The 21,908-nt window shown below is 40.9% G+C and overlaps 1 protein-coding gene and 1 long non-coding RNA gene across 10 annotated transcripts in view; both read left to right on the top strand.

Moving 5' to 3' along the window:
• LOC129866630 (uncharacterized) overlaps positions 1-10,331 on the top strand; it is a 31,934-nt gene extending 21,603 nt beyond the window's left edge. For all 3 annotated transcript variants that reach the window (XR_008761503.1, XR_008761502.1, XR_008761501.1), the window contains 2 exons: positions 6,158-6,287; positions 9,619-10,331. This is a non-coding gene — a long non-coding RNA (uncharacterized LOC129866630). The remainder of the gene's footprint in view (positions 1-6,157; positions 6,288-9,618) is intronic.
• LOC129866629 (membrane-associated guanylate kinase, WW and PDZ domain-containing protein 2-like) overlaps positions 1-21,908 on the top strand; it is a 274,270-nt gene that overhangs the window by 138,262 nt on the left and 114,100 nt on the right. The window lies entirely within an intron of this gene.

Raw genomic sequence — 21,908 nt, 5'->3', positions numbered from 1 at the left:
TAAATATGAGTTTGTTTTTAACTGATTCCATATGTGTTATGTCATAGTTGTGATGTATTCACTATTATTCCACAATGTAGAAAATAGTAAAAATAAAGAAAAACCCTGGAATGGTTGGACGGGGATGGAAATGATTTGGTGGATGGGTGGGGTTTGTTAGATGTTAGTAGGGCTCTTTTTAAATGTTCTTAGTAGTACAGGATTAGGTATGAGGGTTTTGTTTTTCATCATGTTTGTTTCTTTATTCATTTAGTCTGTAAGCTGTGATTGACTACACACTCCAGTACAGTAGGTGGCGGCATTATGAGGGAGTGGAATTGTTTATTTTTTTTTTGTTTCCTGTGCTTGTGCTGAGGCAGTGAAGACAGTAGAGGATAGCTCAAGGTTTGCAGCAGTAGAGACATATTTGAATGTGAGAGATTTTAGTGCAGAAAAGCTACAGGAAGTTTTGAGAGAAGGGGTTGGTTCCATCCTCCCAGGCCTACTGTCCGGGTCTGGTGTAGGATTGTTTAGGTGCAGGATTAGATGATGGTGCAATTTAGTCTTTTTCCATTCACCTTTTCCCTTTTTTTTGTGACCAGCATTCCTATGGTTTCAAATCCGCTTAAAAAGTTGAATGGGCGCGAGATGGCCTGCACGAGTAAGATGAAACATCATTGTGTGAGCAAACACTTGAGTCGGGTGAGAACATTTAGTTGAGCGAGCAGAGAACGGATCCCACAAGCACAGGCCGGCAAGGTGCATGCAAATTAAACGTGAGAGCTTGCACTGCATTTCCAGACACAGTAAATTAATAAGAAGGTTATAATGACACAAGGCGAGACCCAGATGCAGACACAGGAGGCAGATGGTTGGAGTCTTACAATATTTATTAATCCAATAGGTGACGGCAAGAGAATGGTCATGGACAGGCAAAAGGGTCCAAACCAGTTCAGAGTCCAAAAGGTACTGAAGGGCAGGCAGAATAAAGGTCAGGCCAGGCAGGATGATCAGGCAGGCGGGAAAGAAGTCCAGAGTCAGGCAGGGGTCAAAACCGGGAGGGCTATCAAAAAGAGAATAGCAAAAGGAGTATGGGGGAATCCCGCTGGTTGACTTGACTAACATACACAGAGAGACAGGAAACACAGGGATAAATACACTGGTGAAAACAGGCGACACCTGGAGGGGGTGGAAACAATAACGAGGACAGGGGAAACTGATCAGGGTGTGACAAGAGTAGAGATTTATGTTCGTCTGAAGAAATACTTACTGCATGTCAAGACTCCAAAATTACCTCAAACTCACAAATACGCCGCATCCCCACATGGATGACTTTTCTCCCTCTCACACCAAAATCCATTTGCTCTCGCAACTGCTTACTATAAGGAAATTCTAGCCAATGAACATAGCCTGTAGCAGTCTACTGAAACTCAATTGGTCAGGTTTTTGGACCAAACACTGTTTGACAGCTCTCTAAGCGGATTTTTGCCCATAGAGATGAAAGGGGACGGTGAAAGGTGAGTGATCACTGACAATAATAAAGAGGTAAGTTCAACAGTTTTTCAGTAGAGAAACTAGATAACCAACTAGCTAGCTAATCAACTATGATTTCAATATTGAAATTATAGTAAGTAGTTATTTGGTCTTCTGCTATTTAAGCAAGCTATTGACGAGGAAAGGTAGCCGAACGTCAATTAGGTAGGAAGCTAACTTGCTAACGTTAGCTAGCTAACTAACATTAAATAAAATGAATTAGCTAGCTAATGTTACACCTTGTGGTTTAAGCAAACTCAAGGTGGTTTCATTTTCTATACAGTCTCTGGTTTAACTAAGAGCATTGTACCTAAGTTGAAAGAGGATTTTAGTAGAGGAGGAAGACTTGGAAGACCAGCATGAATGGGTGGTAGACGAGGGGAGCAGGTTGAGAACAGACAGGGAAGACCCTCATTGGGGAAGACTTCAGTGATTGAAATGGAGGGGGTGCCAAGAGAGGTCAGGCTCTGAACCAAATAATAGCCAGTATAGTAAACTGCTTACAGCATAAGTTGAGGTACAATCTGATTGAAATAAATGTTTGATAATTTTTTCTTGTACAGTTACAATAAATGAGAATAACCTGAAACCATGTCTCTCTCTACATCTCGCTTTCCATGCAGGTTCACTGTCACTAATATGCAGTGGTGATTTTAGCATGTAAATCTTGCTGAAGCAAAATAAATAATTAAATGTTGATGCATGCCAGCAAAACCACTACACAACACTAAACAATAGATTAATTGCACTATAATGGTGACAAACGGTGCTCACACACTGTTAAGGCCTACATAAAGCTGTCCCAACAGCAGAGCTTTCTTTTCAGCACCGTGGAGTGATCCTTGCCACCGCTACACCTGGCTATCAGCGGAGCCTTGTCTGGCAGCGAAACAGTTCATTCAGCCTTATTTACTGGCTTTTTTAAACAACATAGCTGATATGGCTGACTTGCTTAAACAAATGTGGTTTCTATTGACAATTGAGATGTACAAACTATGGCATAAGGGAACGATAACACGCTATCCATAATTTTGATTAAGACAATAATGAGCGAGCTAGGACAGATGTAGTCAATTTAACTATGTGTTAAGCACTTTAGAAATGTACAGCGACAGAATTCAGAACATGGGCCGTTCTTACAATATTATCCCTGTACACCAAGTCAGAACCGTTGGATAAATAAACGGGGCATATAAGCAGACAATGAAAGCTCTTACAATATTCAATGATTACATTTCTCTAAAACAGGCTATAGGCTACATGTGCACCATCAAGTCAGAACAGTTCGCTAAGTTATAAGGGAGGAATGGGATCAAATTATTAGGATGAGGCACATAAGCTATTAACAGCTTACTACACAACACACAGTTAGTATTACTTTCTTGGCTACAGTATACATATCTCCCTGGTATATTACATAATTTATGCAGCAGCATACAATACCTTTTTGGACTCACCTTGTTGTGCTATGCTTACCTGAACAGGAAGGTGGTGTGCCGGTCCTTCTTGTGGGCTCTAAAAAAAGGCCCGAAATCCCGAGTTGGATGACCGTTCAAAATTATTTTCAGTATTTTCCCAGTCAGAGCTAGTTTTATCCGAGTTCCTAGTTGTCTTGAACTTACTGAAATCTGAGATTTCCCAGTTCCGAAGTCATGGCAGAAGTCATGGCAGAAGTCATGTTGGATTGACAGTATGGCCAATGTCTTCAAACTTTTCTAACCCACCTCATGGGTCTCCCAGTCACCGCCGGCTGTAACACGGCTGTAACACAGCCTTGGATCAAATCCGGGGCTGAAGTGGCGCCTTAGCACTCATTGTTGAATTTGCAATTTCCAACTTGTTGTGTAATGTTTATGGCCGATGAGCACCGATACGTTTTATCTATAATCTCTTCATATGAAAAGGATTGAATAGAATTTGCCAGTAGATTGCCGACTTGATGCATAATGATGACTGCTTGTTTAGCTTGCTAGCTAAGATTTTGAAAGTAAAATGTTGACATGATCAGTCCAATCAAAGCGACGGTACATATAATGTGATTGGTTTCATTTTATCTGTGGCCAATGATGGGCACTTCTAATATAAGTCTATGGCTTGAGTTTTCAGGCTCTACCCATAGATTTTGCGGCGATGTGGTGTCCCCATGAGTGACAGAACACTGAGCCAATCACAGTGCAACTAGAGAACATTACCAACCCCTACGTTCCGTATTTTATGTTTGTATGTGGCTTTAACTCAATGATTATGTTTTAAATATATATACTTTTTTACATTGTTTGCAAACTGATATGTGACTCGTATTAATGCCAACATGACATGCAAAACAGGTGGGGCTCAAAACTTGGGAGGCTCTTCCCCACCTGCCACTGCTAATATATGGTGGTGAAGTAGTTCTCTGCTCAGCTGACAGAAACAGGAGATACAGGAGTCCATTCTGTTCCAAGTAGGGTGCCTTGGCTCTCCTCTATGTACAGCACTCTGGGGACTTTCTGCAGGTAACCATGACATCCACCAATCGCCCATGTAACTTAATCATTAGTGGTACTGAGAGTTCCTCTAATTTCTTTGACGCTGTATGAAGGCATCGTGCATAAGACAATTGTCACGTAGAGAGGATGATGACCTGCTGCTATCTATTGGTTAGAAAGATTGTTCTATACTGAATGTATGTGATAGTGATTGCTAAAGAATACGAGTAGTGTAGGTAAGGGATGAAGTGAAAATGTATCGGCGGATAGCTCTCTACTACGAGGTGGGTTGGGCATGAAATGACAGCAGGCATGCTGACTGACAAGTGGCGTGGTTGGTACACGGCAATTCCACAGTAGCAGAGTGGAGCTAAGACTCAGATAGTTCACTCTAAAATGTATGTCAAACAAACCAATGATTGCAAATAGTTAAACGTAGTACATGTGCGTAGAGTCGTATGGTATGTTCCACTTTGAAATCATTGGTTTTTGTTTGACATACATTTTAAAGTGAAAAATCTGAGTGTCAGCATCCCTCTGTTACTGTAGTATTGCCCTACAGCTCGGCTCAGTCCAGTCCCACATTGTGTGTTTTTAACTATTTGGCTAAACGATTATCCATCGTTGCCTCTTTTGATATAGCCACAGCAGTCTTAAAATAAACTGTTACCTTGAATGAAATGGCTGCAAGGCAAAGTGTTGAGTAGCCAGTGAAATCGTGCCCATTTCAAACGGCCTCCTACTCAAATCTTGCTCGTACAATATAAATATATTTATTATTCTTTTTGGATAGAAAACACTTTCTAGTTTCTAAAAGAGTTGGAATTATTTCTCTGAGTGAAACAGAAGTCCTTCTGCAGCACTTTTCCTGACCAGGAAGTGAAATGTCAGAAATCGATGCTCTTTTCAACTTGATGCCTATACATGGTCTTGACACTTAGGAGTCTGCTGACACTCTATACGCCTTCCTATTGGTGTAAAGAGGATGTCAGAGAAGAAATTTTTGTGCTCATCTTGTTCTGTGGTGGAAAAAAACCTATTTCTTTGACGTGACCGTCCACTTCCTGTACTCTGAAGGAAGTGGGATTGACTTCTGTTTTGCCTTGGTAACGAACGGCTAACGTCTCCGGCTCGAATTTTTTTTGATACATGTGACCATATCATCGTAATGTATGTTTTTTCAATATAGTTTAATCAGATTATTGAAACTTTATTCGGGACTTTTGCCGTGTTCCGTCCTCTGACTGTGTTTACGTTGGAGAAATTTATGCCACTCGGCTAGTGCCAATGCTAATTGAAGAGGGAAATTTGCCATTCTGAATCGAAACAACGACTCATCTGGACAGAGGACACCTTCTTCAACATTCTGATGAAAGATCAGCAAAAGTAAGACCCATTTTATGATGTTATTTCATATATCTGTCGTGCATGTGAACTGGCCGTGGGCGCCCAATTGTGTCTGTCTATTGTAGCTACGCTAATATAGTGATACATTTTGTTTTCGCTGTAAAACATTTAATAAATCGGAAATATTGTTTGGAATCACAAGATGCCTGTCTTTCAATTGCTGCAGACTATGTATTTTTCAGAAATGTTTTATGATGAGTAATTAGCTATTTGACATTGGTGTCTGTAAATATTATGGCTGCTTTCGGTGCAATTTCGGATTGTAGCTGAAATGTAAACTATGGTTTATACATGAAATATGCAAATTTTTCCAACAAAACATATGCTATACAATAAATATGTTATCAGACTGTCATCTGATGAATTTGTTTCTTGGTTAGTGGCTATTTATATCTTTATTTGGTCGAATTTGTGATAGCACCTGATGGAGTAAGAAACTGATGGAGTTAGAAAAGTTGTGTCTTTTGCTAACGTGTTTAGCTAATAGATTTACATATTTTGTCTTCCCTGTAAAACATTTTAAAAATCGGACATGTTGGCTTGATTCACAAGATGTGCACCTTTCATCTGGTGTCTTGGACTTGTTAATGTGTGAAAGTTAAATATAAAAAAAAAAATAGATTTTGAATGTCGCACCCTGCACTTTGTGCTGGATGTTGTCATAAGTGTACCGGTGTCGGGCTGCCCCCGTAAAAGGTTAAGATGTTAAAACATTTCAACTCCAATTGAACTCTGTCTGTGACATCTTATTGTCCTCTCTCTCACTTCAGTTGTTCTCAGGTGATAGGTCAGTGTGTGCAAAGAGAACACATTTGACCAGGTGGAGTCAAGCTTCTACCTATGTACTTCATCGCCCTGGACCTCTACACCAGCGAGGCAGAGGACACCAAGTTTGGACCAGTGAGTCACCAACTCATCTTACGCCTTACACATCTCAGCACATACAGTACCAGTCAAAAGTTTGGACACACCTACTCATTCAAGGGTTTTTCTTTATTTTTACTATTTTCTACATTTTAGTTTTAGTTTAGTTTATTCATTTGACCTTTTTAAAAAAAACAAGCACACATAAAACTTAAAAGCCATACATGCACATGAATAAAATCATTGAGGATAACACACAATAAAGTCTGGGATTTATTTCCATTGTGGTCCTCTTGAGACAAGATGTCTATACAAGATCGAACACAGTGTGGCAGTGAAATAATAAAGCAAAAACATAAAAGAAGAACATCTATCTCATCATTCCAGTTACATCATAGGGGTTATTCATATGGGCACAGAGGACATCAAACATATTTTGACTTTATTTTTAAAGCTGTCCAGTGAGGATGTTGTTTTTATAGGCAGAGGCAACTCATTCCATTCTGAGGCTCCAGTATACAAGAAAGTACCTTTCCCAGCATTACTCCTGAACCTGTATAAGCACACATCAGCAACACCTGATCTGGTGCTGTGATTGTGTGCATCCCTAAAACGAGGAAAGTAATCACTTAAATATCTGGGCGCAGGACCATAAATACTCCTGTAAACCAAACCTAGTCTAATCTGGGACACCCTAGCCTCAACAGGCAGCCAGGTTAGTTCCTGAAAGCAGCTCCTGCCTATGTGAGTACGTGGACTCACCTTCAATACTACCCTGATCAACTTATTCTGGGTTATCTGGAGCTTCCCCTTCATATGTTTAGATAAGCCCCCAAACCAGGAAGTACTAGCATAGTCAAAATGGCATTGAATGAGGGCAGTAGCTAGCACTTTCATGGAGTCCTTATCAAGCAGCTTGGACTTTCTCGACAAAAACGTAATCCTGGCATTAACCTTCCCTAGCACCTTATTGGTCATGCTCACACCTCCCAAGCTTCCATCAAGGATACATCCCAAGTAGCTAACAGAGGTTTTAGTAGTCAGCACCTCACCCCCTAAAACTCCACTCTGATTTCAGACAACCTACACAATTTAGGTCTGGATCCCAAAATAATTGCGTCAGTTTTCCCTAAGTGCAGAGATAGCTTATTATCTCCAAGCCATTTGCTAATGTTAGTAAGCTCTGTGCTAAGTATGCTCTCCAACATAGTTTTACTTTTGTGAGACACCAGAAGTGTAGAGTCCTCCGCATAAAGAAAAAGACGGCAAGAACAAGCATCTTTCATATCATTAATATACAATAAAAACAGCAGAGGCCCAAGCACGCTCCCCTGCGGAACGCCACAACTCATTGGTTTTGCCTGAGACAGCCTCTACTACTTGCTCCCTTCCTGATAAATATGACTTTACCCAGCTTGGAGGGATACTGCTTAGTGCCTCCAGTTTGGAGATTAGGAGACAGTGGTTAACTGTATCAAAGGCCTTCTGTAAGTCAAGCAGTACCATTCCACACAGATTTCCCTCATCAATCTCTTTCCTGATGAAGTCAGTCAAGTAAAGTAGACATGAATCAGTGGAGTATGTTTTTCTAAAACCCGACTGAAAATCATACATTAGACCCTGTTTGTTAACATATTCATACATTTGCTCATGTACAATTCTCTCCAGGATCGTTGATGTTACACAGAGGATAGATACATGCCTATAATTCCCAGGGTCAGACTTTATCCCCTTCTTATACAGAGGTATAACTTTAGCTTGTTTCATGTCCCTGGGAAAGGTGCATTGTTCAAGAGAGAGATTAACAATATGCGTAACACAAGGGCCAATTTGCTCAGCAGAATCTATTAGAAACCTTGCAGGAATATTATCCAGGCCTGTGGCTTTGGAGCATTTAAGCTCTGCCAGCATACTGACTATTTTGGCTGTTGCTACCTTTGCAAAAGAAAAAGAGTTTGGCTGAACCCCTAACTCTACATAATACTTCTGGACTTGGTTGCTTCCATACAAACCAGAACTGGTGGGCAGCTTTTTTAACCAGCTTGCTGGCAACAGAAGTAAAAAATGAGTTGAATTCATTGGCAACCTCTGCTTTTTCATATACCATCTCCCCTTTGATGTTCAGTCCAATACTGTTTAGTTTGTTTTTGGTAGTACTACTACAGCCTAGTTCCTTAAATGATTTCCAAAGCTTTTTAGGGTCATTTTTGTTTTCAATTATTTTCTCAGCAAAGTAACCCCTCTTAGCTTCATCCATCCTGCTCTGTGCTTCATTTCTGTGACGTTTATATAGGACAAAATCATGCTGCTCTTGAGTTCTTACATTTCTTAAAGGCCTTATTCCTTGCTTGGATAGATTCTAGAATCTCATGATTAAACCAAGGGCTAGATCTCTGCTTTACCCTGACCCGTCTAATAGGAGCCATCACATTCACCACCTCAAGGAATCTACATTTAAAGACTTCCCAGGCACTGTCTACCCCTACACTATCCAGCACAGGTGACCAGTAAATTTTACCCACTTCCTCCCTAAACTTTTCAATACAGTATTTTTTGAGTCCTCTGATTCTAACGGTTTTGTGACACTTAAATATATCTTTAAGAATACTCCTTGTGCAAAATGTAATAAAATGATCACTGATTCCATAGACTATTACTCCACTCTGCAATATTTTAGATTTATCAGACAACAATATTAAGTCAATTGTACTTTGCACTGTTTCACATATCCTGGTGGGATCTTTTATAATTTGGGTCAGAGCAATTGATCTACAAAAGTGCATAAATACATTGTAGAATGATAATGAAGTCATCAAAACTATGAAATAACACATATGTAATCATCTAGTAACCAAAAAAAGTGTTAAACATTTATCTTTGCTTATTTGAGCTGTTCTTGCCATAATATGGACTTGGTATTTTACCAAATAGGGCTATCTTCTGTATATCACCCCTACCTGTTAATTGAAATGCACTCCAGGGGACTACCTCATGAGGCTGGTTGAGAGAATGCCAAGAGTGTGCAAAGCTGTCATCAAGGCAAAGGGTGGCTACTTTGAAGAATATAAATATATATATATATATATACACTTTTTTGGTTACTACATGATTCCATATGTGTTATTTCACAGTTTTGATGTCTTCACCATTATTCTACATTGGAGAAAAAAAGGAGAAAAAAAACCTGGAATGAGTAGTGTGTCCAAACTTTTGACTGGTAATGGACAGTATGTTTCGCTCCACCTTACATGAAAACTCCAGTTCCTTACTTTGTTAACCTTTTTACCAATGTCTATGGATTGTACAATGATTTTAACACCATACTAAATCTAATTCCATTTCCTGTATTGTTCTGCCCTCTCTATAGATTATGCTAATGCCCCGCTTTAAGAACCTGGAGATCTTCACTGGTGACTTGGCCACAAACTGTACCCGGGACACCTTCCATCGCCACCACTGTCTGAAAAACTGTGTGTACTGATTCAGTTCTAAATGACCATCATTGAGTCCATCCTCACCTCCTCCATCACCGCAATGGATTGTCCAGTCTGCTGAGAGGTTCATTGGGTGCCACCTGCCCTCCATCGATGACCTGCACGACTCAAGAGCAAGGAATCTTGCAGGGAAGATCATTTGCCGACCCCTTTCGCCCCCTCTTCCAAAGACTCTCTTCTGGCAAACGGTTCAGGTCAATCACGGCCAAAACCTCCCACCACCTGAACAGTGTCTTCTGTGGCCCTCAACAATCGGCCACCTGGTCTGCGATAATCCTGTCATCCATGGATTTTGTACTATTCATCCACAGACTATGCACCCTGCATGATCATCCCAGAACTGCAGATTTTATAATGTAGCTTAAGGTGTTCATAGTGTACATATACTGTATGTGGATCTGTGGACAATCTGCATCTGTATATTGTTTTGGCTGTATATTCTGTATATCGTCTGTCTGTATATTCTGTTTATTGTTGCAGCACCATTTCATAGAGTCCTGTGCATGCACATATATTTGCAGAATAAAGCTGATTCTGACATGTTAACCTAGTTTAGCTGGTTAATCCTATGTCAGTTTACAATCTATTATTTGAGACTGGTTATATACTGAATGTATGGTAGCAGATTCTTTCCTTTGTGTCTTCCTTTAATTTAAAATCCCCGTGTGCTGTGTATGTGTGTCCTTGGGCTTAATACCCAAAATATTGGCTCCTGCCTGCAATTAGTGGACTCGTTGTATGGTGTTTACTAGAGATGACTGTCTGCTTTTTGTTTTACAGACGAAGGTTGCTGGCTAACAAGTAATTAGCTAGCTAACTTTAGCAAATAGATTCCACTGAACTCAAGGTATTGTACTCAGGGCGGCAGGTAGCCGAGTGGTTAGACTGTTGGGCCCGTATCCGAAAGGTTGATGGATCGAATCCCTGAGCTGACAAGGTAAAAATCTGTCATTCTGCCCCTGAACTGTTAACCCACTGTTCATTATAAAATAAGAATTTGTTCTTAACTGACTTGCCTAGTTACATAAAGGTTAAACCTTAAAAAAAGGGTGTAAGTATTAGAATTTATTTGGTTATCAAGCTGCTCAGTTTCCCAAGTTGTTCAGCACTTATTGCCCTAGATGGCTCGTAATAGCCAATTACAGCACTGGACTGACAGGAATTTGTCCTTCGTGAAAGTGACCCACCTTTAAGCCCATCAGCCTGAAATCCAAACCCAAAGTTACCCAGGCTTGAGAAAGAGCAATTTGAGAAATCGAGAGGGAAAACTTGACAGGTCGGATTGTATGGTGTCAAATACGATTTAAAAAGTAGAACGCGCATGAGATGAAAGATGAAACATCATTGCGCATGCAAAACACAGAGTCTAGAGAGAAGAGCGAGCAGGGCCTATGTGGACAATTTAATGTGTTCCTTTTTTTTTTACACATTTGAACCACGTTTCTTTGCTTACAGTTCTATATGTACAGTTTAAGACGATGTTCTGCTCACTCAAAGTCACACTTCAAAATCTCAAGTTCATTTGTGCTCTCGACTAGCCTATGCCCTCATGGGACCCATGCTCTGCTTGCTAAACCCCATTTCTGTATGTGTGGGACAGGGACAGTGAAGGAAGATTTACTGTTTTTGCATTAGCACTACACACCTCATTTAAAATCATCAACACTTGATGATATGTGGATCACTTCTGTGCTCGGGCAAAAACAAAAAAAGGTGCACCCCTTTGGGTCCTCAGGACCAGGATTAAGAAATGCTGTTCTATCTAGACGAATCACATTCCCCAATGTCACCTCTCCCTAGCAACCACACTGTATGCAGACATGATCGAACTCTGTGAACAAATTGGCTATACTTTAATGGATGTTTGTTACGTGTACCTGCTTGCTTTATTTGTCGTTTATTAAAAAAAAAAAGGTTTCAGTGTTGATCCAATTTGCCAACAAAGTAATCGTGACACTACTTGTGTTTTTCAGGTGATCACGGTGACAGTCTATCCTATAGATTGGGAACTCTAGATCTCGGAATGCAATTTGCTTAATCAGGTGTGTTAGCTGGGGCTGAAAAAAGTGTGACACCAATCATGCCCCCGAGTACCACGATGAGGATGACCATAAGAAGACGGAATCAATGCAAGATCCTGCATGGTCTGATACAGGGCTCTCCTGGAGAGATACCGTCTAGTAGGTTTTCTACAACCCTAATCTAGTGCACCCGATTCTAATAACTAGCTGGTTGATAAGCTACAGGAGGGTAACACTCCAGTAGATCTGAACATCCACCCAGTCCCCCCACCATTTTCTTTTGTCACTTCTCTCCTTCTACTATAGCCGTCTTTGGTTATTGGACTGAGAGGGATGTAAACACAGACAGCTTGCAGCTACCACAATTAACAATGTGCGATTCAATCATTTCACATTCTTGTTTGTGCTGAGGAGGTCAAGTAGGTTAATATGAATAGTGCGGATGACTGTATTACAATCATGCTGGTAAGTTTGATTTGAGTGAAATATGATATTGTCTTATGTTTGGTATTGTAATAATTTCTGTAATTGGTCTCATCACCTCTTGCTTGCATTTCAATAGCTGTTTGTTAAGAATTAAACACAGGGGCGGCTCTAGCCTTTTGGGGGCCCGAAGGGAGATTTGGTCTTGGGGCCCCCCACCTACATTTGACATTTTAGTCATTTAGCAGACGCTTTTATCCAGTGCTACATATAGGAGCAATTAGGGTTAAGTGCTTTGTTCAAGGGCACATAGACAGATTATTTACTGCTACTCCTGGAGGTCAGGGCCCCTGGGCACATGCCCAATTGGTATTCAGCCATGATTACTACAAGTTTAGATAACTGTCTAGAATAACTACCTAGTGGCCGGCACAAGATGGAGGGAAAGTTGTAGCATAATGCTCTAACAACTAGGCTACCTGCCGCCGCAAAGTTAGCTAAAATGTACGTATATAAAAAAACTCAGAACTCAATCAATCTGCCATCATTAACACAATGGAAAAATCGAAAGATTTATATGCGTGAGCTACAGAGAGAAACAAAATGTTGCAGTTTCACAGAAAGTGATGTGGGCACTGGAGATGGGGGTGTGTGCCAGTGGGTCTGGGCAGGTGTGATGTAGTTGATGTTTGTATGATGTTGTTGTTTGTATGTGTATGTTTTGTATTGATTATAAAATAAAAGAGTAAGTTGAGACCCCACAAAAATCTATGATTTGGGTCGGGCCCCCTACCGGCCGGGAGCTCTAAGCGACCGCTTATGTCACTTATTCCTGGAACCGGCCCTGATTACACAATTGCCAGAAAGTCTGGATAAATCAGGCTAAGATGCTGCAACATAAGTCAACAGCCATCTTAGTGCAGAACAAGATTGCCTGGACACTTATATGTATGATTTTGTGATGAGACTCCAAATAATATTGGAGATATTGCCAAAGAGTAGCTAATACCGATGATCAAGGTAAAAAAAAAATGCTAATGTAGCTAACTAGCTAGCTACGTACGGTGGAGAGATTGGTTAGATTCAACAAAGTTAACATTTGTAGCCGTTCTGAGTTCATGCCTGTTAAATAGTTCATCTGCCTTGAATTTATCTGTGACTATGGCTGAGATAACTGAACAAAAGATGTATGTTGAGGGTCAATGTTGTCAAGGTACGACGAGTTAGCTAGCTAGCTAGCATACTTGTGCCATAAGTGGGCTGTTCGGACGAGATGTGAACCCGGGAGCCCGCTAGCAACTGACGTTACAACATCAACTTATGAATCAGATAAATTGAGCGTCAATGTTGTTGGGATATAACATTAGCTAGCTAGCTAAAAACATGTGTAGCTAATTACTGTTGCTAGTAGAGGAGAGAGTGACTAGATTTCAGTTTTGCATCACAGAACGGTAGATAGAACATATTAGAACATATAGAGTTCCGATGAGGGCATGCTGCATTTCTCACCTTGAATTCAACTGTGTGATCTGTAATCCTAATTCTATCTTTTACTGTTTCTCCTTCAACAAAAATGAAATAGCCTGTTAGCCACCATGTAATTTAGTGAATTTAGTTCGCTTACCTTCATTCTTTGCTGTAAAAGATAGCAGAGAAACAACACCTTTCTCGGATATTCAAACTGAAGGCACTTCTGTTATGTAATCTTTGTCGGTCATTCGAATGTCACTGTTGACAATTTGTTGATTTTCTTAAATTTCATTTTAGACGGGAGAATGCACATTTTCTATACATTCTTCTAGCAAGAAAACTAGCGAGCGGATTGTGGGGCGCCATCTTCTGACCATTTAGGGAATTGAGTTCTCAATCGGTGTGCCAAATTTCATTCCTTAATATGGATTATTGACTGAGACATGAAAAGGCGAAAAACTCACTTTAACATCTATAACCGTTGTGTAAATTTTACACTAAATATCTACGTGCGCTATTTCTAAAAAAAACAGCGCACACACACACATATTGAGATTTATAAACTTGGTGCAGTCATACATATGCATGTTTCCTGTTATAAATCAGACCCGTGTGAGCATGAACGGCCATTATAATTCACCCTGAATAATGCCCATCATTCACATTTCATGGTGAAAATAACGTCCTTATTTGCTGTATACTTTGGAAGTATTGGAATTAGGCCAAAACAGTATAAACAGTATAAAAGTATTACATTTGGATGTCATTTTAGATTAAATTTGAAAAAAAGGGTCAGATCCTTAAAGGTTTTAATGGCGAACTTGATCAAATGTCTTTGGAGGTGTTAGCAAAATGTTCAATTTTGCAATGACCTTTGCTGTATATGCCCATTTCTAAAACACAAAAACAATTGCACATTGTTGTGGACCTGTAAATAGTTCATTTGAATTCAATAATGTTTTGCATTTATTTTCTCCTGAACCTAAATATGCTTGTCACGGCCGTTGTAAGAAGGGGACCAAAGCGCAGCGTGGTGAGCGTACATATTCCTTTTATTTAGAAATGACGCCGACAAAAACAATAAACAATACCAAAACAACCGTGAAGCTTAAGGGATATGTGCCACAAACAAAGTTAACTTCCCACACTGGAAGGAGGGAAAAGGGATACCTAAGTATGGTTCCCAATCAGAGACAACGATAGACAGCTGTCCCTGATTGAGAACCATACCAGGCCAAATCACACCCTGACCAAACCAAATAGAGACATAAAAAGGCTCTCTAAGGTCAGGGTGTGGCAATGCTGCACTGCTCGCAAATTCTGAAACATTGTAAACTAGCCTACAGTAGGCCTACTTACTGTGGTAGCCTACACTCTTCAATGCAAAATATCAACTGTCTGTTCACCTGTTAAATTCTACTGTATCTTATCACCCGCACTCCCTTTAGGATGCATAGAGCAAAAGCTAGAAATTATAATAGACTCGAATAGGCCCAATTAAAAGAGAGATGCTCAATGTAATTTGTTGTATGGCTATTTTGGTAACATGAACAGATCATGGCCAGAAAAGGTGCAATGGTTATGATATACACTGAGTATACCAAATATTATTGAGTTGCACCCCCCCTACCCTTTTTCTCTCAGAACAGTGCCAGAACAGCCTAAATTCATCGTTGGGGCATGGACTCTACAAGTGGTCGAAAGCGTTCCACAGGAATGCTGGCCCATGTTGACTCCAATGCTTTCCACAGTTGTATCAAGTTGGCTGGATGTCCTTTGTGTTGTGGACCTTTCTTGACACACATGGGAAACTGTTGAGTGTGAAAAGCCCAGCAGCATTGCAGTTTTTAACACAACCCGGTGTGCCTGGCACCTACTACCATACCCTGTTCAAATGCACTTACATTTTTGGTCTCACCCATTCACCCTCTGAATGGTACACATACACAATCAATTTCTCAATTGCCTCAAGGATTAAAAATCCTTCTTTAACCTGTTTATTCCCCTTCATCTACACTGATTGAAGTGGATTTCACCTCGATTCACCTGGTTAGTCTATGTCATGGAAAGAGCAGGTGTTTTTAATGTTTGTATACTCAGTGTATATATTATGTTTATAAATGAAATATTGTCTAGGCTGCTCGAGAAATTTTACATTACAGTATTCAGACATAGCCTACAAACGTCAATTTGGAATTCTAGTTGTCAATTTGTTGAGGTAATCTGAAGAGATTTCACCCCATGCTTCCTGAAGCACCTCCCACAAGTTGGATTGGCTTGATGGGCACTTCTTATGTACCATACGGTCAAGCTGCTCCCACAACTGCTCAATAGGGTTGAGATCTGGTGACTGTGCTGCCCACTCCATTATAGACAGAATACCAGCTGACTGCTTCTTCCCTAAATAGTTATTGCATAGCTTGGAGCTGTGCTTTGGGTCATTGTCCTGTTATAGGAGGAAATTGTCTCCCAATTAACTGCCATCCAAAGGGTATGTCATGGTGTTGCAAAATGGAGTGATAGCCTTCATTCTTCAAGATCCCTTTTACCCTGGATAAATCTCCCACTTTAACACCGCCAAAGCACCCCTAGACCATCACATTGTCTTCACAATGCTTGACAGATGGCGTCAAGCACTCCTCCAGCATCTTTGAATATTTTTCTGCGTCTCACGAATGTTCTTCTTTGTGATCCAAACACCTCAAACTTAGGTCTGTCTGTCCATAACACTTTTTTTCCAATCTTTCTCTGTCCAGTGTCTGTATTCTTTTGCCCATCTTAATATTTGATTTTTATTGGCCAGTCTGAGATATGGATTTTTCTTTGCACCTCTGCCTAGAAGGCCAGCATCCCGGAGTAACCTCTTCACTGTAGACTTTGAGACTGGTGTTTTGCGGGTACTATTTAATGAAGCTGCCATTTGAGAACTTGTGAGGTGTCTGTTTCTCAAACTAGACACTCTAATGTACTTGTCCTCTTGCTCAGTTGTGCAACGGGGCCTCCAACTCCCCTTTCTATTCTGGTAAGAGCCAGTTTGCGCTGTTCTGTGAAGGGAGTAGTACACAGCGTTATACGAGATCTTCAGGTTCAATTTCGAGATCTTCAATTCCTCGCATGGAATAGCCTTCATTTCTCAGAACAAGAATTGACTGACGAGTTTGAGTAGAAAGTGCTTTGTTTCTGGCCAATTTGAGCCTGTAATCGAACCCACAAATGCTGATGCTCCAGATACTCAATTAGTCTAAAGAAGGCCAGTTGTATTGCTTCTTTAATCAGAACAACAGTTTTCATCTGTGCTAACATAATTGCAAAAGGGTTTTCTAATGATCAAGTAGCCTTTTAAAATCATAAACTTGGATTAGCTAACACAGCGTGCCATTGGAACACAGAAGTGATGGTCGCTGATAATGGGCCTCTGTATACCTATGTAGACATTCCATAACAAATCTGCCGTTTCAGCTACAATAGTCATTTACAACATTAACAATGTCTCCATGTATTTCTGATCATTTTGATGTGATTTTAATGGACCAAAAAATTGCTTTTCTTTCAAAAACAATGAAATTCCTGTTACCCAAACTTTTGAACGGTTGTGTATTTGTATTCCCAACTCTGACATTGCTCGTCCTAATATTTCCTTTCTTTGTATTTTTGGCATTTGTGTGTATTGTCAGGTATTACTGCACTGTTGGAGCTTGGAACATAAGCATTTCGCTACACCCGCGATAACATCTGCTAAATGTTTGATGTAATGTCTGCAATGTACTCAGGCAGGAACGCCACCAATGTCAATGGCAGACTTCTGAAGTCAGCAGATCTCAAGTCAGAATCCGACTGATGCGGCTATCCAGACTTAGGCAGGGTTTTTCTGGATCAAAAATGGGCTTAGGTGGTTGGGGGCGTGGCAGTGAGCACAGTTGGCGTATCTACGTGGCTGAGTTTTGTATAACATTCTGGAGGACCCCATATTGGTGGTGTAGAGAAATGTGCAAATTGTTTTGCCATTTTCTTGAAATTATGCCCATTTCTCCAAGGAGCTGAAATGTTTGCAGTTTTAAAGCTAATATCCTGCATTTCAACATATTCTGTCATGGAGCTGAGACAAAATGTTGCAGTTTCAAAGCTAGTTGGCTGCAATTCTCAATTTTGCCATGGCTAATGCTGCGTTCTTTGGCTAAAAAATAATAATAAAATCTACATTGCTAAATTCATTGTTTTTGGAATTTTAACCTCCCTGACTGTCTCTTTTATTTTGGTGATTGTTAGTTCTCAAAGATTATACATATATTTTTAACTACACTCAATGGCCAGTTTATTAGGTACACACATCTATTACCGGGTCAAACCCCCTTTGTCTCCAGAACAGCCTGAATTATTCGGGGTGTGGATTCTACAAGTTGGAAATGTTTCACGGGGATGTTGGTCCATGCTGATGTGATGGCATCACGCAGTTACTGCAGATTGGACGGCGGTACACCACCGCCAACAGCCTGTACAGTTGACACCAGGCAGGATGGGTCCATGGACTCCTGCTACATATGACATATCCTAAATCTGCCATAAGAATGACAAAACAGGAACCAGGATTCGTCAGACTAGGCAATGTTTTTCCACTCCTCATTTGTTGAGTGTTGGTGATCGTGTGCCCACTGGAGTCGCTTTTTCTTGTTTTTAGCTGATAGGAGTGGAACCTGGTGTGCTGCAGTAGCCCATTCGTGACAAGGATCGATGAGTTGTGCATTCTGAGATGCCTTTCTGCACACCACTGTTGTACTAGGCCGTTATTTGTCTGTTTGTGGCCAACCTGTTAGCTTGTGCGATTCTTGCCATTCTCCTTCTGTCATCAACAAGCTGTTTTTACCCACAGGACTGCTGCTGACTGGATGTTATTTGTTTCTCGCACCGCTCTCTGTAAACCCTAGACAATGTCGTATGTGGAAAGCCGAAGAAGTTGTCCGTTTCTGAGATACTGAATCTGGAGCGCCTGGCACTGACGATCATGCCACCCTCAAAGTCGCTTAGGTCACACGTTTTGCCCATTCAATCGAACAGTACTCGAATGCCTCGATGCCTGTCTGCCTGCTTTATATAGGAGGCCACAGCCACATGACTCACTGTCTGTAGGAGCAATAAATTTTTGTGAATGAGGTGGTGCACCTAACTGTCCGGTGAGTGTATATAGGTCCATTATCTTTTCTACATACTTTATCTGGTTTTAGTAATTTAAGTTTACACTGAAACTGTTTTTCCATCCCATTTTTTTTTTATATACACCTGCTCTTTCCATGACATAGTCTGACCAGGTGAATCCAGTTTTAAGCTATGATCTCTTATTGATGTCACTTGTTACATCCACTTCAATCAGTGTAGATGTCAGTCATTTACCACTTGGGGAGTGGGAAACATAAGAAAGGAAATGGATATTGTCCTTTATGCTGAAAAACCTTTGGTCCTCAGTATCCAGATCTCACTGGGCGACTTGGCATCTGAATCCATAGGATCAGAATTCCATCAACCAAAAGCCTGTCCAAGTAAACAGCGCACAATTTTGTTATCCAGTGAAGCCAATGATGAACCATCTATTGCCATTGATTTTACAAAGAGTTTTACATTTTTTAACTATTATTTCTAGGTTATTTCTGTCTGCCAACTGCCCCGTACAGTTGAAACCAGGATTCATCCGTGAAGTGCACACTTCTCCAGTGTGCCAGTGGCCATCGAAGGTGAGCATTTCCCCACTGAAGTTGGTTACGACGCCGAACTGCATTCAGGCCAGACCCTGGTGAGGACGACGAGCACGCAGATGAGCTTCCCTGAGATGGTTTTTGACAGTTTGTGCAGAAATTCTTTGGTTGTTCCATGGTTTCATCAGCTGCCCGGGTGGCTGGTTTCAGATGATCCCGCAGGTGAAGAAGCTGGGCTTGAATGGTTACACATGGTCTGCGGTTGTGAGGCCAGGTGGACGTACTGCCAAATTCTATAAAAAGACGTTGAAGGTGGCTTCAGATAATTTCTCTAACAGTCGATTCTCTGACAACAGCTTTGGTGGACATTCCTGCAGTCTGCATGCCAATTGCACGCTCCCTCAAAACTTGAGACATCTGTGGCATTGTGTTGTGTGACAAAACTACACATTTTAGAGTGGCTTTGTATTGTCTCCGGCTCAAGGTGCACCAGCATTGTGTTGTTTAATCAGCTTCTTGATATGCCACACCTGTCAGGTGGATGGATTATCTTGGCAAAAGAGAAATGCTCACTAACACATAAGTGAATTTTTCTTTTGAGAAATAAGATTTTGGTGCTTCTGGAAAATTTCCTGGATCTTTTATCTTTTATTTCAGCTCAATGGACATGTTGCATTTATATTTTTGTTCAGTGTGTATATGTGACCCACCACCTGGATTCAGTCCTATTTAGCAACATTTGAAATTGTGTTTTTTATATTGAATAAAAGTAGAAAATGGTAAACTACAGTTGAGGAACAATGGGAAAGTAATTCTGCTTAGAAAGTTGATCAACTTGGAATTCCAACTCAGGAACTCTGCCGTCTTTCTAGAACTCCTACATAGATCATACACTTAACAGTATGCTTTAACCCACAATGAAAACGACTTTCTGACTAAATTAGAAACGTATAATAGCTCGGGACAGGTGCAGGTCAAGTCATGCGTCCTCCGAAACATGACCCGCCAAACCGTGCTTCTTAACATTTGCCAACTTTACCAGGATGCCAGCTGCACCAAACTGATGACCGAAGTCAGCCTGCAGGCACCCGGCCCGCCACAAGGAGTTGCTAGAGCTTAATGAGCCAAGTAAAGCCCCCTCCGGCCAAACACCTCCCTAACCCGGACAACGCTAGGACAATTGTGCTCCGCCCTATAGGACTCCCGGTGACAGCCGGTAGTGACACAGCCTGGGATTGAACCCGGGTCTGTAGTGATAACTCCTGCACTGTGATGCAGTGCCTTAGACTGCTGCATCACTTGGGAGGCCCCCTTTAATTAAAAATGTAAAAATTAAACCTATTGTGCTTCTGCTTTGAAGTAGTGACATGTGACATATGCCTATTATTCTTGAAACGAGTCACAGTATAAAGTATATTTATCATGAAAAAAATACAAATATTTTCTACTATTTGGACTTATGCGACCCCAAAGAAAGCTTAGGTGGCCCGCACAAGGATTTCAATAGCAGAAAAATCCCTGTGAGATGAATGACAGAAGACCATACTACAGTTGAAGTCAGAAGTTTACATACACTTAGGTTGGAGTCATTAACACTCGTTTTCAACCACTCCACAAATTTCTTGTTAACAAACTATAGTTTTGGCAAGTCGGTTAGGACATCTACTTTGTGCATGACACAAGTCATTTTTCCAACAATTGTTTACAGACAGATTATTTCACTTATAATTCACTGTATCACAATTCCAGTGGGTCATACGTTTACATACATGCAGTTGACTGTGCCTTTAAACAGCTTGTAAAATTCCAGAAAATGATGTCATGGCTTCAGAAGCTTCTGATTGGCTAAGTGACATAATTTCTGTCAATTGGAGGTGTACCTGTGGATGTATTTCAAGGCCTACCTTCAAACTCAGTGCCTCTTTGCTTGACATCATGGTAAAATCTAAAGAAATCAGCCAAGACCTCAGAAAAAAAATTGTAGACCTACACAAGTCTGGTTCATCTTTGGGAGCAATTTCCAAATGCCTTAAGGTACCACGATCATCTGTACAAACAATAGTACGCAAGTATAAACACCATGGGACCACGCAGCCGTCATACCTCTCAGGAAGGAGACGCGTTCAGGCTCCTAGAGATTAACGTACTTTGGTGCGAAAAGTGCAAATCAATCCCAGAACAACAGCAAAGGACCCTGTGAAGATGCTGGAGGAAACGGGTACAAATATTTATATCCACAGTAAAACTAGTCCTATAATCGACAACCTGGAAGGCCGCTCAGCAAGAAAGAAGCCACTGCTCCAAAACCGCCATAAAAAATCCACACTACGGTTTGCAACTGCACATGGGGACAAAGATCGTACTTTTTGGAGAAATGTCCTCTGGTCTGATGAAACAAAAATAGAACTGTTTGGCCATAATGACCATCATTATGTTTGCAGGAGAAAGGAGGATGCTTGCAAGCCGAAGAACACCATCCCAACTGTGAAGCATGGGGGTGGCAGCATCATGTTGTGGAGGTGCTTTGCTGCAGGAGGGACATCATGAGATGGCATCATGAGGAAG

Source organism: Salvelinus fontinalis, chromosome 12 (genome assembly GCF_029448725.1).
Source record: "Salvelinus fontinalis isolate EN_2023a chromosome 12, ASM2944872v1, whole genome shotgun sequence".
Lineage (NCBI taxonomy): Eukaryota > Metazoa > Chordata > Actinopteri > Salmoniformes > Salmonidae > Salvelinus > Salvelinus fontinalis.
This window is presented reverse-complemented; position numbering and strand designations above follow the sequence as displayed.